Consider the following 15,387-nt stretch of genomic DNA (forward strand, 5'->3'; position numbering starts at 1 on the left):
GACAAGATGCCACGGAACTCTACACGGACACGGAAAGATGATCGCAGGCAGAAACTGGTGAAACCAGAATGAGATATGTGGTCTGATAACTTAGGCCATCTCGTCGCCCAGTTTTGACGATGCGTGATAGCCTTGTAAGTTGTCACCGCAAGGGGAAGCCCCGTGATGGGCACATTGTGTCGTACTGTTTTTGCAACTTCCCGTGAATCTCTAATCATTTCAAAATTGAAAGTGAAAAAAAACAAAAAAATTAGCGGCAACAAAATTGCAGCCCCAGTCGCCGAGTCCACGGCCCGTTCAGTCGGCAAAATGAGAGAACAAAATTACCCTCCTGCTATTGGTTTTCGTGGTGACTTCCGTGGAGACGAGCTACACTCTGGAGAGATCGATGCTTGATACTGGATTTTCCTTCAGACAGTTACTAGGTTGTGTTTTTTGCTTTCTAGAACTGGATACGTGTCGTGTTCTCATCAGAGCTTTACCGATCCTACGGAACACTGAGTGGGAATACAGTTTTAAAAGGAATTTAGCGTTGGAATCATTCTCTGATCGCCATATAGGCTTCTTCCCGTGGTACCCATGTCTCTTTTTCTGGCCACGTTGCAGAAAGGTCTAATGTTCTGCCCACTTCTCAGTTGCAGGCAGCAAGGACCAGGTGACTTTGGTAGTGGCTTTTCCTAACCAGGAAGAGTTAAAAGTGGGTGGTGAAAAAGTCACCCAAGAGCTGTATGTGGTGAAAGGACAGCTTTAAAAGAGCAACAGAACGATTCAACCCTTAAGCAGAGACCTTATTTATATGCCACGTTTCGGCTGGGGAGAGATTTTATGACCAAATCTCGGAGCCTTAAAGATGAAGTCTATAATATAAACACACTAGCAGCGTTAACTCTCACGTCGCAAGGTGGGCTTGACCCACAAGCCCCATGTATTATTTTGGTTCCCTCTGGCATGGGAGACGTTTCAATAGTCAGTGTCATGCTTGCATTTCTATGCTTTTCATCTGTGACCTTTCAGACGTGGCCCAGAACTACATGCACAATTAAACCGTAAACCCCCATGTGTGTATTCTAACCCACAGACTAGATTCAGACTTTGGGTTCTAGAATGGACTCTTGTCACTTCCTTCCCTCCGACAAAACGGACTTTGGGATATAGGCTGGGCAAGCCGAGGCTTCCTTCCGATTTGTTCTGGCTATTCTTTCCGGCAAGAAGTAAGCGACTGGGAACTATCCTTTTTCTTCCCGGTTGCCGGTGAGGTTGGCTTGGTTACATTGCAGTAAGGTCTCCGGTGGAGGAAGCAACAAAAACTCTCAGTTACCTGCTTTCTAGAAGTCCTGCTTCTGAGCCCTCGTATATACTGTTCCCTCTCTTTGCAGTGCTCTTCCGTCTTTCTACTTCAAGCTTTGCCCCTGCCCTTGAGAGGTCAGTTTTTGTCCATCCTTTCAGAATTGGCTCAAAACGTACTTCCGGGAGGAAGCCCTAAATTAGATCAAGTCCCCCCGTCCACTCTCTCCTGGCAGCCTGGACTTTTCTTTCGTAGCATTTATGACAGGTGTAATTAGACAATTAATGCGGTAGTCACATTCCGCATGATGTCTTTTCTACCGTAAAGGCTGCAAGGGCAGAGAGATGTCTCACTGAACACAGACGCTCATCCCCGGTACCCAGCACCGTGCCTGGCATATACTAGGGGCTCAACGAACGTTGGTGCTCTTTAATTAAATGTTGTGCTCTTCAATTCTTACCATAACTCTCATCCCCCATTTAACAGATAAGGAAACCGAGGCGTTAGAGAGTTTAAGGAAGTTGCTCAAGGCTACGTAGGTGGTAACATTTTTGAATCCTGCACTAGCTTCTCTCGTATCCCTTTTCGCCCCCTTCCCCCTCCTCTGTCCGCTTTATAGCCACACTCACCCTTTCTCAGCGGAGAGCATCCCTGACGTCGATGATGGAAAGAAGTTCCTTTGTCCCGGACATTCTCCGAGGACATTGCTCCTGGGGGACGAGCTGCTTCTGGAGCACATGTTTGATGGGGTGGCCAAGGGCAGGTCAAGTTGCCTGATTCAAGACATCAGTATCTCTCTCTGGCAGCCGGCGGGTGTTTGGATGATACGCTGAGGCAGGTTCAAAAGCACCGTTCTGCTCATTCTAATATATATGATAATACTGTACTTTAGTTATAGGGTACTTTTTTTTTTTTTTCTTTTTATCCCAGGGTCTAAAAGTTCTTTGTCAACGGATCAGTTTCGAACAACACGACGCGGTTTTAAACACGGACTCATAATGCTGTTGGAGACCCAAAATTTGAGACGCTAACGGCCACTATTTAATATTTTTCAAATCTGACTCATGGCTCTCCCCTCCCTGATGCTAGCTAGTGCCATCATCCTGACTCTCACGGTTTAGCGGTTTTAAAATACACGTTACATACCAAGCAGGCTGCGGTAGCTTTCTCAGTGACATTTGGAAACACGCTAAAAATATGCAGCTTGACTTTTCATCCCCTTCACACCCTCTGCATTTCCCTTTTGGAGAGCTCAGAGGGCGGCAGAGTGGGAAGAAAATCGGCCGAAAGAAAAGGAAAATAGCATTTACCCCCGTCGCGAAACAACGTGCAAACACAGACCTATTGTTCTCGCTTCAGGCTCCGGCTTCCATGCTTGCCTTTTTGCGTCTTGCATTTTATTTGTGTTTAATCGTGCTTTTGCCAGCTTCGGGTGTCCTCTTGCTTAACCTCTCCTCCTGCCTGTCTTGCTGGCCCTGCTGTTCCGTTGGCTGCTGCAGCTCTGCTCATTTTTATGCCGTTCTTGATGATCCTTGCTTTTCGTTCGCCCCGTTCATTCACTTTGTCTGCGTCCCTCGTAGTTTCTCAGATCTCAGACAGGTCTTGCTTCCAACTCCAAGAATATATTGATTCTAAACCTTGACCCCTTTCGTTAACTAATGTTGTTTCTTTAATTAATCCCTCTGCGTTTTATTCTTAAGACTCTATCTACAATTTTCTCTAATTGAATTTCCAGCTCCCGTATTTTCTTGTGAGGTTTCTTTCTGGCAAGAGCATTTACTTGGTTTCTTTTTTCCTTCATCACTGAATTTAATTGGAGAGGCTTTTTTTTTCTTTTTTTCTGTCTGTCTCTGCTTTTGGTCTTCCGATGTACGTGGACTCAACAACGGGAAGCAGTGAGTGAGCGGGGCACGTCGAAGGAGCACTGGATTTGGAGTCCGAAGGTCTGCGCTCCTGTCTCGACTCTGCCACTTAACCATCAGACGCTCACGTGTACAATGGAAATAATGGTCTTACCGGCCCTGCTAAGGGATCAAATGAGATAAAATGATGCACACAGATGGCAAATGTCTCCTCCTCCAGGGATTTTTAGGCCTTGTGGATGCATTCATTTCCTTTCAACGGCACCTCTTTTCCAGTTAGCTCAGGGCCAAACTAAAACCATGGCAAATGTGAACGTAAGCACTAGAAGTTTAAAATCTTATCCAATTCTCTCAGAAGCTCTAATTAGCCTCTTGGTAAAAATATCCTGGTCACGGTGGCACAGAGGATGCTGACCATATCTCCGTTTCTTGGCGGAAGCATGCATCCCAAGAAGCCTGTTAAATTTTTTTTTTTTAGTGTTTATTTATTTTTGAGACAGAGAGAGACAGAGCATGAATGGGGGAGGGTCAGACAGAGAGGGAGACACAGAATCTGAAGCAGGCTCCAGGCTCTGAGCCGTCAGCACAGAGCCCGACGCGGGGCTCGAACTCGCGGACCGTGAGACCATGACCTGAGTGAAGTCGGACGCTCAACCGACTGAGCCACCCAGGCGCCCCAACCAAGAAGCCTGTTAAACTAGAATTAAAAGAGATCTTAGGTTCCAGGATCTGGAAATTGTAATTCTCGTTTCCCAAACAAAGATGGAGACTTGTCTTCATCATTTCCTTAAGTCGGTTGTCCAAACTTGGCATAAATACATTTTAGTTATGGCTACTTGCTCTTTCGGAAAGCAGCCCGTTTCACTGCCCGATATTTTGTGCAAAATGATCCATAGTGTTCATCCCCTGCTGCCACTGACTTCCTGAACTAGTCCAATTCTTCTTACTTGCGACAGCTCTTTGATGTTTCTGGGCAGTTTCTATGCTCTTCTTTTCTAGAGGCTACAATCCCTGTCCCTTGGATGGTTTTTCGTATAACGTGGATTTTCATGTCCTTCGACATTCTAGATTGCGCCATTTGTCAGTGGCCTCTACAAAACCGACCCTCCGGAGCTGGATGCAGTACTCTGGATGTGTTTCCACCATAGAGATCTGGACGTTATGCTATCGCCGAGGAGGCTCACGCGCCTTGGGAACATGGGTGCTTTTGTCGGTTTGAGAAAGCTGCATTACGGTCCATAAAATTCTCTCGCAAGAGCCAATAAGCCAGTTTTTATGCGTGTGTCAAGAACTTGCATAGAGAAATTTATTTTCGGTAGGACTGTAGAGGGCTCTAAGTTACACTATGGATAATGAATTTCTTCTTATTATGTAGAAACCCGAGGTGTCCATTCAGTGTAATTGGAACTACTTTATGCAAAGGATAGAATGCTAGGTGTCGGGTTCTTATCTGTCATTATTCTTTAACCTTTATTGAGTTTTTACTCTGCACTCTGCATGTGAAGTATTTTACAGATACAACAGCCCTGCGAGGCAAGACAATTATTACTCCTATTTTATAGAGAAGGATACTGAGGCACAGAGAGATTTATTAATTTGTCCAGGGTCAGCCAGCAAGTAGATCCGAACCCAGGAAGTCTGACTCTGAACTCTATTCAGCCTCCCCTCCCTATGCAGTGCATGATTGGAAAACATTACTTAGGGTGATTGGTTAGTTTGTATTAAAGGAAACGGTCTGAACAAGTCCTTATCCTCAGATTTCTCTCTCCCAAGTCTCCAAGGTCCGTTCCAGGGAACGTTGGTACCTTAAGATGACATGAGGGGGGAAAAGGAGTTCCCACGGTGAAAGCCACATAGTTAGTTACCATTTTTTTTTTTTCAACGTTTTTTTTTAAATTTATTTTTGGGACAGAGAGAGACAGAGCATGAACGGGGGAGGGGCAGAGAGAGAGGGAGACACAGAATCGGAAACAGGCTCCAGGCTCCGAGCCATCAGCCCAGAGCCTGACGCGGGGCTCGAACTCACTGACCGCGAGATCGTGACCTGGCTGAAGTCGGACGCTTAACCGACTGCGCCACCCAGGCGCCCCAAGTTAGTTACCATTTTTAACGTAGCCCCTTGGACCATGCTACACTAAAGGCCTGCTTCAAATAAAAGTGACAGGTTTCCGTGAGATGCTATACGCGAGAACGCTTTGTAGATGCCGAACACGTGGTCCATGTATATGGCCTCTCAGATCGTTCATGAATTTTACATGCCTAAAAATGCCGCTTAAAACAGTTACTTCTCTGATCATTTACATGTCCTTTACGGAGTATTTTAAAACTTGCCGCACTTATGGTTATCAGTCGTTGCGACACACGTAATTATAATGAATTAGGAAGTTTAAGATCCCAACGTGGAGGCTGTGTTAGAATAGGAACACTGGTAAGGGACAGGAAATGGGAAACATTTGAAATCCTATCATGGTCTTTTGTAACTCTCTGGAATTCCATTAAGTTCAACCGTCGATGCTCAAAGAAGCATGGACGAGAAATGTACGTTAGTTATGTTGAGCCACTCCTGTATATATATACTTCAGTAGCAACCGTAACAGCAACAATAAAGCTCTAAAGGCACGTAGAAATTCTCTAAATTAACTCTGTGTTTTAATAGAACCACGAATGTGACTACTCTAGATCCGTCTTTATTCTGTCATTACAGTCCAGTTTGCTCTCTAGCTTCCTTTTATCCATTTTTGTTCCCCACACACTATGAATAATTCTTTCGGTTGTTCATACCGTCCTCCTTCACACGATATATTTACTGAATGATCGTGGCCCACTTAGAAGCATCACTTCGGGAGACTAAACAAATTAAGTGCATTCAATCTCTTTGTGTAAATGACATTTTCAAAGACAAGTTGGGAAAAAAAATCAATCCATTCCATATAAGACACAATAAAAATGTCACAAAAACTGGGTGTAAAGTCAAACCAAGCAAGTTTGTACATTTTTATTATTATTATCTTTCCAAAATGAAAAGGGAAATCGAAAATACATGAACCTTAATTTTTGAGACCAGTCCGGGAAACTGTAATTACATTAGCAACATCCAACAGTGTTATCAACAGTGAGCGATTCCTCTCATCTCAACACAGCAGCCGACTCAGAAAATCACACCTTCCAGCTCATGGGATTTGTGACACTTAGTAATGCATGTGTAATTGGGTAAAAATAGTCATTACTGCAATCTTGATTTTTGTTTGCTTCTGTATTTCTCTAAAGGAAGAAATACTCATGAGTCTCTTCCTGCTTCTTCAAAAAGGCTGTGGTCCGATCCCCTTGCAAGGAGTATCTAGCATGACCTTTTTCAATCCCAGTCATGCAGAGGCTGCCATATTCCTGACGGGACAGCTGTGCCAGCAGAAGCCCTGGAAGCTCTTCCTCCCCCTACAAAGAAGCTGGAGGTGCTGGGAGATCCCAGTCATCTGTTGGCTAGATCTCTTTGCCCCCACTTGAGCCTACTTTTTCTCCTGGATGCTATTTCCAGACCATATTCCTAAAATATGAATCATATCATGTTCCTCCTCTGTTCGGACACCTACCATGGCTTTTAATTGCTGAATGCTTCAAGTCTAAACTTCCCAGCATCCATCCAGAGAACAAATTTATTAGGAAATCCAGTGCCATCCTCTTGGTAATGTTCATTTTCCTCTTCTCTACATCTTGAACCTTCTGCCCTTGCCTTGCTTGGTACCAGTGTTCTGCCTTCGTTGATTCTGCGTTGCCTCCCTGAACTGACTTTTCTTCTCTCTTCTGCTTGTTCACATCCCGGCCTTTCTTCCAGTTCCCATTCACCTTCCACACCATCCACAAAGCCTTTTCTCTTTATCTTCCTATCATTTGGTTGGAGATTTCCTGCAGGAGAGGAGCCAGGATATACAAAGGCAGAAGGGAATTAGGTATTGGAACATTTACCCCTCACCTTTCGTTCCATGTAGTCTAAATGTATAATTGCTACATTTCATTCCTTTTTCAGCTCCACCTACATGTCCCATGGCATCTTGAACTTGGGAAGAGTCCCTGCTTTGTCCCAACATCCCCATACCCCTCTTCGGTCCCCTCTTTCTAACAATGATGTTACCCTGTATCCAGATGCCCAGAGCTAGAAATCCAAACACTATGCTTCAAAATCCTTTCCTTTCCTTTCCTTTCCTGCCCATCTGGTCACCAAGAACTACAATTTCTCATCTTCCATATCTCTCAACACCACTCTCTCCTCTCTTCTTAACTGGCTGAACTGCCAGATTTTCTCTGATCTCTCCTGGTTCTTTTCCAGTATCTTTTCTCTTTCCTTACCCTCTGCCTTACGCTTCTCCACTTTTACCCTAAACATGGGAAGGTCGATGTGGCCCACACCACTCTCTCTATCTGCGATGTATTCCCCTGTTTCTTCTCTTCAACATCTCCTATTCAGTCTTCAAAATTCTGTTCAGGTATCACCGTGCCCGAGGAAGCTTCCAGGATACCCACCACTCCCAAGGCAAGATAACGTTCCATTTCTCTGTGGGTCCGTAATTCGAACATAGCACTCACATAATCGGTTTTTATGTTGGTCTCTCCAACTTAAATATGAACGTCTTGAGGGTAGAACGCCTACCACCTCGCACAGTACTTGACCATAATGAAGCCCTCATAAATAATTATTGAACGAATGAATAGCATATAGTTCTAGTATTCTCTCCTTGGCTTTTTAAGAATTATTCGTTGGTTCACATACATAAATATATCTTTCTAAGGTTATAAGGATCTCAATAATAAAAAACGCTGTGTATCTAAAACTGCCCTGGAATCACCCCCCGCACGTGAACAACTATGATAGATACACTAGAGATCATGACTGGGAGTAAGAGGTCAAATATGTGAATTGATCAAGAGGCTCTGTTTAAACTTTCATTCCCCCTTCCTGCTCAGCTTTTAATGGATCCATCTTTGGCTTATTGAGTAGAAGTGTAATTTTTCAGGACATCACTTTCAGGTCTAGCCAAGGGCACCCATCAACAGAGCCCATCATCAGCTGCGGTTGACCAGGGCTCTAATTTGGCTGTTATCACTGAACTCTTTTGTAAGAAAGGTTGACTAAGCAGTGACCTTGTCTATTTCACAAGATATAGAGAGCTCTCCCTCTAAACTTCTCCCATAAGTTTCAAGACCTTTCATTTTAATGTCTGGGAGCTGTAGACGAGGCATAAATAACCACCGAGGAAGTGGTGTGGTAGATAAATAATAGCGGATCAACAATCCCACAAGCCAGAATTCTGCTCTTGATGAAACTATTGACATAAAAAAATCTATTGCCACGGTGGTTTCAGTTTCTTAAAACTATGCCAAATTTAGAATGAAAAAGAAAGTATATGTAATTCAGTAACACGGATAAATGCAAGAACCAAAATGCATAAGGAAAGTTCACATATTGCCAAACTATTCCGGTTTCATGTATTCCTTTGGACATCTGGTGGACCCGGGGCTTGATCATGCTGTATGATAATTCAAAACATGGCACTTCCCATGCATTTGCCACACTCCTGCTGTATTATATGGCATCATATGGCTCCTCTGTCCCAGCCAAATTGCTCCACAACTTGTTCCTGAAAATGCTTCACATTCTGGCTCCTGCCTAGATACCCCCACCCCTCATGTCACCCTTTTCTAAGTCATGCTCTTTCAAGATGTAGCTAAACCCGTCAAGAGTGTATAATGCTTCAAAGGCAAAAGGGATACTAATTTGGGAGAACTGAATTCTGCAGGCAGAAAAAAATCCCAACGTGGTTGCGTATGGGGTATATTCAATGCGGCCGGCGCGTCGTCTTAGGAATAACCTCTCCTCCAAGAAATTACTCTGCCAAAATAGATCATTGCAGTGCCCTGCCCTCCACTAAGAGGCTTTAATATAATAACTAGTGACTGTTACCTGTTGAGTGACTTAAGACCAAACTTATCTAAGGAATGAAAAGCGAAGCAATGGTAATTCTGTTCTTACGCTCTTGATGTTTTCACGGTGCTTAATATACATCATTCCATCACGATGCTGGCACTGCTTCCCTAAGAAGAACAACTGGTGGGCTGTAGACCCAAACATCAATAATGCTGTCGTGGCTGGCAAGGACTTTTCCTGCTTCAAATCCTAAAGAGCATCCGATCATTCACTCATTCCGTCAGACATATTTTCTGACCATCTCCTCTGTTCTAGGCAGTATTCTAAGCATCTAAAATAAAACCGTGGACAAAACAGCTAAAAATCCCTGCTTTCATGAATTTTATATTCTAGAAGGAGAAGACAGACAATGAACAGAACAAATAAGTAAGGTAAGAAAGTGATAGTTGTTACAGAGGGACATTAAACAGAAAGAGGGGGGCATAGGAAATAGAGAAGGGGAGTTCAAGGAAGGCTCACTAGACAGGTGATAGCGGCGCATAGGGTGGAAGGAGGTGAGGCAACAATTCAGGAAGGAGGAATAATATGGACGGTAGATTGTTTGCAAAAGTGGCCACAAAAATTCCCATTCCTACAGCCACATCTTTGGGTAGGCCCTTCCACATCGATTCTAGGCTTAGCCACGTGTTCTTCTTTGACCTATGGGACAATATCAAATGTGATCCAATTGATCTCAGAAACTCTTGTGACCACCATATGTAAGCAAACCTGGGCTACCCTGATGGATGATGAGAAACATATAGCTAAGCGGGTTAATATTGCCCCATTAACATCAAGCCACTCCTATTATACTATGGAAGCAGTCACAGATGATACGTAAACATAGAGGCATGGTTGTGCTCCAGCGTAACGTTATTTACAAAAAGAGGTGGTGGCAGGCCAGATTTGGCTGGCAGCCTATAGCCTGCCAAGTCCTCTCCTAGACGATCTCGTCTTAGCCAAGCTGGCCTAGGCAAAAACGGTCCAGTCAACCCAGAGAACCATGAGAGGCAACCGTTGTTATTTTAAGCCATTGTGTTTTGGATTGGTTTGTTACACAGCAAAAGCTGACTGCTACAGTGTTCCAGACAGAGAACACCAGATACAAAACCCTAACAAATTATAAAGGGAGCAATGTCACTGGAGCCAAGTGAGCAAGGAGGCGAGCAATAAAACATAAGTACAGAAGAAACAGAATAGAGGAATAGGACAGGCAGATTGTAAGAGCTGCGAGGGCCACCGTAGCAGAGGAGTGACGTGATTTGACTTACGTTTTTAATCTGTTTTAACGTTTATTCATTTTTGAGAGACAGGGAGAACAGAGCACGAGCGGGGGAGGGGCAGAGAGAGAGGGAGTCACAAAATCCGAAACAGGCTCCGGGCTCTGAGCGGTCGGCACACAGCCCGACGCGGGGCTCGAACCCACGCACCGCGAGATCGTGACCTGAGCCGAAGTCGGACGCTCAACCGACTGAGCCACCCAGGCGCCCCTGATTTGACTTATGTTTTCAAAAGCTCAGTCTAGTTGCTGTGTTGAAAATAGACTGTAGCGGGCAAGGGCAGAGGCAGGGAGGTCACTTAGCCTGTTGCAATCACCTGGGTGGGAGGTTTGGTAGGCTGGAGATGGGTAGTAACCCTAAAGGTTGCAAGAGGGATCCAAATTTGGGTATATTTTTCATGAGATGCACTAATAATTTGGATGTGGACTATAGGAGACAGAAGGCAATTAAAGATCACATCACGGCCTTTGTCCTAAAAAATTGGAAATTGCCATTAATTTGAGATGAAGAAAATCGTAGGTAGAGAAGTTCTGGGGCGAAGTATGAGGAGTTCTATGCAGCACGTCAAATTTAAGATGCCTGTTGGGCGTTCGAGTAGGTATTTGTGTACCCGGGTCTAAAGTTCAAAAAAGAAGATTAGATTGAGGTACAAACTTGGAATCATCAGCACAGAGAGGACATTTCATATGCATGAAAATGATGCTATTGCCAAAGGAGTGCATGTACACAGTGAAGAGAAAAGCCTTAGGAAGCGAGCCTTGGGACATTCCAATTCTAAGATATCAGGGAGATGATGAAGAGGAATTGATCGCTAAAGGAGCAGGTGACCGAGAAGGAGAGGCCAGAGAAGTATAAAGGAAACCAGGAGAGTGAAATATCCTGAAGGTCAACTCAAGAAAGTGTTCAAGGAGGATGAGGGCTGAGAATTAACCCTTGGATTTATCGGTACAGAGGAAATTAGAGACTACGACAAAGTCCGTTTTGGTGGAGTTATGGACACGTAAGCCTGATAGGCATGGGTTTGGGAAGAGATTGTGAGTATGGAGAGCACTTTCAAGGAATTTAGCCATGAAGTAGAACAGAGAAACCAATCAGTAGCCAGAGGGTAATTAGAGGGATATTTTAGAGTAAGATAAAAGATATCATGGTTTTGTTCTGAAGAGAATGATCCAGTGAAGAGAGAGCAAGTGATGATGTAGAAAAGGGAGTGAGGGGGGCGCGTGGGTGGCTCAGTCAGTTAAGCGTCGACTTCGGCTCAGGTCACGATCTCGCGGTCCGTGAGTTCAAGCCCCGCGTCGGGCTCTGTGCCGACAGCACAGAGCCTGGAGCCTGTTTCGGATTCTGTGTCTCCCTTTCTCTCTGACCTTCCCTTGTTCATGCTCTCTGTCTCAAAAATAAATAAACGTTAAAAAAAAAAAAAAAGCAAAGGGAGTGAGGCCGTCCTAGACCACGATGTCCATTAAAGCCACCAGATTACTGCATCAGCCTGAGTACCTCCAGATGAGACACAGAAGGAAAGTCTTTGAGTGGACAAGAAGAGATGGGCTTTAGGGGTTAACCTTAGAGAGGGGCATGGAGAGTTCATCTGGTAGCAGGAGAGACAGTAGAGTAAATGGGCCCACGTGCTGGTGGGTGGGAGGTATGGTGGCAGATGGGAGTCTTCAGATGTCCTTATACTTTGTATTTGTTCAGTGAAATAGGAAGCAAGGTTACCAGCCAAGAGTGAGGTTTGGGAGGATGTGTGAGTGGTTAGAGACTGGAGAGGGTAGTAGATTGTTCCAGTAACAACTCCCAGCGCCTAAGACCCTTGACATTCCTCTCCTCCGCTGATTCTGGGCTGGCCATGTGATTTTCTGTAGCTAACTGGACATTGGCAAATATGATACAAGCAGTGGCTTACAAGATGCCTCTTTCTAGGAGCTGCCACCCCCACTTGAGGCTGCTCAGGCTAGCCTGCTGGGGACATGTGACCCATCCACTAGCAAGTGCCAACTGCCGTCTTAGACCAGCCAGCCGCATTCAAGTCACTAGATGACCACAGCCACGTGAGTGACCCCACACAAATGCAGCAGAGGAACCGTGCGACTGATCCCGACCCAACTGGTGACCCACAAAATCGTGAGCAAATAAAATGATTACCGCCTTTAAGACGCTATTTACTGGGATGGCTTGCTGTATAGCCAAGGTTAACAGATACAGAGGAGAATTACGGAAAAAGGTCCTGTCCTTTTTCCATAACTGGTAGAGTTGGTAGAATAGGGACATACAGTATGGATGGCTGGTGTTACTAAGGGACCACTTAAGAGTCCGACTCATTGAGTTTAAGGACATTCAGTCAGTCTGGTTGGGCTTTTTTCTAGCCACATTCAGTTACATGGGTGCAGGTGTGGTCTAGGGGAGAAATGAATATAATCAGGGTAGGGATTTTTGCCGAGCAAGTACAACAATGCCAGAGGAACAGGTGGGGTGGACATATCTACAAGGGAATGATGATCGTCACTTACCATGGGCTGCAGCCTCAGAAAATACAGGAGATCAAGGAGTTCAGATGAAGTGAAAAAGCCGTTGGACCAATTGATAGGATTTCCCAGAGGGGTTAAAGGATTTTGTTTTGTTTTGTTTTGTTTTGTTTTTGGCATCAGGACACCAGGGAGCATGAACTAGAAAAAGAGGAAGTGGTGGTCAGAGAGTCTGCTACATGAACTAGAGATTATGAGAAGAGAGTAGTTATTGCGGGTGACAAGGTTTATGATACGACTATAGCAATAAGTGGCCGAAAAGATAGGACAAGATGGTGGGAGCAGAAACAGCAAGAAAGTAAGAGGCCAGGTTGTGGCGGGATCATCTCTGTGGATATTGAAATCACCAGGAATTAGGCCAGCGCTAATACTGGGGAAGGTTGCCGTTGGCCAGGAGCTAAGATAGTCGAGAAGTGTCGGGTGGGGGTCCCTAGGTAACTGTAACAAGAAAGCATCGTGTCGGGCCATTATGCGGTGGCATTCGATTCTAAGCTGGGGCATTTAAGGGCAGAGGGCCAAGAGGAAGAATGGCCTGGAAGTGTGAACAAGGAAGAAGGAGGACACCTGTCTTACTTTCAGGCCCAGCGGTACTGGGGGGGGCGGGGGATGGCTATGACTCAGTGGGGCTGCACCAGAAGGAGTGTGCTTAGGGGCATTGCTGATTTCCCACGGAGCAAGAAAGTGAAGAAGACAGCGTTCAGAAAAGAGGTTGCGAATGTAGGAGATTGTGCTAATGATGGCCCCTGAGTTCCAAACAGCTCAGGGGAAGGCTTTCAAGAGTTGGGGGAGGGTGAGAGAAGGGGACGGACAGGGGAAGTGGCCAGCCTCGTGGGGATTAGAGCGTGAGGGTAGAGGCGTGTTTCGGGAAAGGGCTGGGCAGTCCAGTTCTCGCGGCGACAAACGCAAGCGGAGGTGAAGACCGCTTGAGGTTAGACCTTGCCAGGGCGAGGCGGACCGTCCTGGTAAGGCATCAGTTTTGGAGGCTGGGGAGTTTCCAGGGGACCCCTTTTCACATCTGCCGGGAGAGATGTCAAGTCGGGCGACGGTGGTCACGTGTTGTTCGTTGGAGAGGCACGCGGGTGAGTGCCCGCCGTCCAGCCTCCCCGTCATTGCTGGATTCCGTCTGGACACGCACATGTTCCCTGGGAACGGCCTGGCGGGAGAAGGTGTGCCGGCATCTGGTAAACCTCGGGGGTGGCTGATAAAACTTCCTTCTTCCTCGTGTCTGACACAAACAGCGAATGGCTTTTTAAGAGCGGCCCGACGGGCCCGAGCGGGGCGTGATGTTCTTTCTCTGGGAGCAAGGGTGCGGGGCCCGCCTTTCTTCGATGTTGCTCTGAGACGCTTGTGCCGTCACCACGGGAGGCTTGGATGCTCCCCCGGCACTTCTGACGTTCTGACGTCTGGACTTGGACTCTTCCGAAGCAGCAAATTGGAACCATAGCGAAACTCTGGTATGAAAGGCGAACGGACAGCAAGGCCTTATACAGAACTTTTTTTTTTTTTAATGTTTATTTATTTATTTGAGAGTGAGAGAGACAGAGCATGAGTGGGGGAGGGGCAGAGAGAGAGAGAGAGAGAGAGAGAGAGAGAGAGAATCCAAAGCGGGCTCCAGGCCCCGAGCCGTCAGCCCAGAGCCCGACGCGGGGCTCGAACTCATGCACCGCGAGATCGTGACCTGAGCCGAAGTCGGTCGCTCAGCGGACTGAGCCACCCCGGCGCCCCTATACAGAACGTTTTGATGTCGCTCGCCTCATCAGAGAGAATACTCTCTCTGCCTCTTCAAACGCAAGATCATTAGGTTTCACGTTTTAATATTCATCCCAAGCGTCTGTCGCCGGGCACCCTCATTAGCCCAGGATTTCTCCAAGAAGGGATTTAGCAACCCCCTCCTGAAGCCCAGATCCAAATCTGTGGCTGCCTCAAATGGCCTTTTCGTTAAACCTAAAAACTTCATGCTTGGCCTTCAGCCGTCCCGAATGCTTCGTCTTTTATCAGCTGACCTTGAGTTGTATACTTCTTCCCTTCACACCAGGCGGACTCTCTCTCTGGCCTTCGTCCTGGTCAGTCAGGCCCAGATTCGGAAAACTGGTCTCACGTCGTACACTCTCTTCTTGACATCTGTCAGGCCAGCTCTCGCCCGTCTCGCGAGGTTCTGCGTAAAGCTAACCGTCTCCCAGAGAATGATCCATATATGGCTTTTTAATCAACAGGGCACTCTTTTCCTTCATTTCTTTGTTCTCCATTTTCCATACACGTTCACATACTTGGCAGAACAAGTGGAGGGAAAAAAGCAGACATTGTTTTGGTATTAAAGTTGCTTCGTTCAATGTGGACCTATCATGTTTTCTTCTTTTAAGTTTATTTAGTTCCTTCGAGGGAGAGAGAGCGAGCTGGGGAGGGGCAGAGAGAGGGGGACAGAGAGAGAGAGAGCTGGAGAGGAGCAGAGAGAGGGAGAGAGAGAGAATCCCAAGCAGGTGGAGCC

At 46.0% G+C, this 15,387-nt stretch overlaps 1 long non-coding RNA gene across 2 annotated transcripts in view; it reads left to right on the forward strand.

Annotated features, from left to right (window-relative positions):
* The window catches only part of LOC131501916 (uncharacterized), a 77,820-nt gene that overhangs the window by 43,385 nt on the left and 19,048 nt on the right, over nucleotides 1-15,387 (forward strand). For both annotated transcript variants that reach the window (XR_009256925.1, XR_009256926.1), the window contains exon 4: nucleotides 12,301-12,501. This is a non-coding gene — a long non-coding RNA (uncharacterized LOC131501916). The remainder of the gene's footprint in view (nucleotides 1-12,300; nucleotides 12,502-15,387) is intronic.

This window comes from Neofelis nebulosa, chromosome X (assembly GCF_028018385.1).
Source record: "Neofelis nebulosa isolate mNeoNeb1 chromosome X, mNeoNeb1.pri, whole genome shotgun sequence".
Taxonomy (NCBI): Eukaryota; Metazoa; Chordata; class Mammalia; order Carnivora; family Felidae; genus Neofelis; species Neofelis nebulosa.